The following is a 2872-nucleotide window of genomic DNA, read 5'->3' on the forward strand; positions in this document are numbered from 1 at the left end:
CTTTCCCATACTTGAAAAAACAACATATAGCACAAACCTTTCATTACACTGGAACACTTTCAACCTGGTCTGTTTTAATGACACAGATGTGACTACCAATTTCTTTTCCCTGAAGTAAAAAGTCTCAGCATTATTTATAGCATGAATGGTAGGATCTTAAGGATTGTCTTCTTACTTGCCCATTAAAAATCAAAATAAAGACAAAAGATAGTTGTTGGGGAAAACAACATATAAATCAAAGCCAATATGTGACAACTACAGTTCATCTTCTCTACTACCAAATGATGTACCAGAAAATAACCTAAAGGAAATGAAATCTAACAGTAACTTCTCCATGAAATCTGGGATTTCTCAATTTACTAAAAAGCAGTCAAATTACCTAGACTTTGGGCCTCAAAACAGGATGTTATGGAAGTCCTGGATTATCCTCTTCTTGATGAGGTAATCCTTCTTTCAGTTTCAACAGGCTGTACCATGACTACTTAGAGCAGCAGCTGAGGAAGACCAAGACTTGCTCATGCACAGCTGAGGTTCCAAGAGAACTGGCCCCATAACTCCTCCATGTTTTGGTGGTGCTACTGTCCTCCAAAGTTAGGGGCTTGGGTGATGCGGGTCAGGACACAGCAGTAGTGAAGTGTACATCACTATCAAATCCCCACATACATTACTAGATTTCACTCCATTGCAATCATATTATTGGGAGCAAAAAACAGGTTCTGATGAAACATCAAAGATGTCAAAGACTGAAAGCAAGGCCCGTAAACCAGATCAGCTATAACAAGCATATTTGGTTATCTCATGCTTTCTGTTCGACACTCTCTTAGCCATGTTTTAGTCATACTGTACCTACAGCTGAACTAGAGGCTGCTGTTGATGATTAGAATTACACTGTTAATCAGGTGGTCATAGTTTTCCATATAGCCCACCCTTCCTTAAAGAGTCCATAAACTCTAAAATAACTATATTTAGATGGTTTTGCCAAGATTTTTTTTATTTCCGCAGTTGTCAAATCTTAACAGGAAAAAACAACTAGTAGCTTATGGTATTCACTCTGGTTTCTGTGCCAAGCTACACTACAGCCTTGATAACTTTTCTGAATCCTTCACCTTCAAGAGTATTTCAGTTAGTGCCATGGAAGAATTTACTTTTTCCCTGCCACCAAAAAAGAATCTTTCACTCCAGTTCCATTGTAAGAATCAGAAAGGAATTTTCTTAAAATTGATGAAAATGTCAAACCATATGCACCAGAAATCACTATCATCACCATTATAACTTGAGACTGGCAATAATGGAACAGAAGACCAGGACACTAAAGACACTCAGGCAGGACAAAAAAAAAGCCACCAAAAAACCAACCAACCAAAGAAACCCCAACCTCTGTGGTTAAAGTAGAGGACTGGGAGAACTGTCAGGACTGAAGTCTGAAGAAACATCTTCTGACTGGGAGGCTAAGGTCAAGAGCCTTGAAGGTGGTTTAGAGCATTTGTGGTAGAAAACAGAAGCAGTGAATAGTTAGTGGGATTTACTGGAAGCTCCAGTGACCTTTGGTGTTCAAGGAGGGTTTCAGGAGGTAAGCAAGTTTAGGAGGGCTGTGGATACCAAAAGTCAGCAGCTTAGTTTAGCTATCCAGTGGAGGAGGTTTCCAAGCACCTGAAGATAGGAACTGTAGGAGGGAGAGGTTAGATGTTGTATGAGAGGTTGTGGGAAATATTTTAGGTCACCTCCAATCCTACAATGTCTCTTCATCCTCAGAAGGGGGTCTCCAAAACAACTATCTGTTCTTCCTCTCCCACAGGAAAAGATCCTGTGCATCCATATGAATCTTCACAGTTACTGTCAAACAAGTAGCAAGGGCTAGGGCTCTTCTGTCCAGCGCACAGAAGAAAGGACAAGGCAAGGCAGAACTGGGGAGCACACTGGTGATTTTGGCTCCTGGAAGATGGAGGAAATAACTGGCGAGACTGGGAGAGGCTGCTCTTCAGTAGCAGCAATGCATGTTGACAACCCATAGCAGCAGTCAACCAGAAACTCAAGCGGAAGGTAGATTGTGCAGACACACTCCAGCTCCTTCAGCAACGCAGGAAGACTGCCATAGGGAGGGAAGCTGGGTGGGTTTTTGTACCTTCCTTTGAATACAGACCGTACTGGGTTGCAGCCCTGGGCAACTGCTTGCTTTAGATATGCTGGTCTCCCCCAACCTCTCATACAACATCTGTGGCAACAGAAGATCAGTACAGCAGCAAAGAAGTATTGGCCAGTGTAACAGGCTTCTGAGAAGGATTGATGCCTAGATGTCACCAAGTTTTTGAAAGTAAATCAACAAACATTCTTTTAGTGTTTTTTCTTGATTCTCAACTGATACAAATACAACCTGAAAGGACAGGTAAGGCCACCAGTACTTTGAGAAGGTCATTGGTTGTATTTAACTTGTCATTTAACAATAAAAGCTTTCAAATAAGATTTTGGTTATTTAAAGGTAACCAACTACCATTATTAAAACTACAGCAATTCTGCCAAAACACCAGTGTTCCACACAGCCACGCACACATCTGCAAATGAAGACTATGTTCCTACAAATCACTGTTTAATGCATTGTGCTTAACAGATGGCTTGCCGTGCTCCTGCCTAGGGCTGGGAGAGAAAGTGCCCTGCGGAATGAAGGCGCTGGAATGAAGGACAGCAAGTCCCAGCCACGCCGGGGGCCGGCTGCTTGAAGAAAACAGGGGAGAACAGACCACTCAGCACCCCAAAAACTCGGGTGACAGTGGCACGCCCCACGCAAACACCCCCCGCTCGGGCCACGGCCAGCCCGCCGGCGCATCCAGGACCGGGAAAAGTGATTACTCACGGCGCCGGAGAGCAGGGCAGCGGG

At 43.4% G+C, this 2872-nt stretch overlaps 1 protein-coding gene across 1 annotated transcript in view; it reads left to right on the top strand.

The window, feature by feature from the left end:
* Positions 1–2872, top strand: part of LOC104390159 (nucleolar protein 58-like) — a 21224-nt gene that overhangs the window by 7500 nt on the left and 10852 nt on the right. The window lies entirely within an intron of this gene.

The sequence above is a fragment of the Chaetura pelagica genome, unplaced genomic scaffold (genome assembly GCF_000747805.2).
Source record: "Chaetura pelagica isolate M959 unplaced genomic scaffold, ChaPel_1.0 scaffold90, whole genome shotgun sequence".
Taxonomy (NCBI): Eukaryota; Metazoa; Chordata; class Aves; order Apodiformes; family Apodidae; genus Chaetura; species Chaetura pelagica.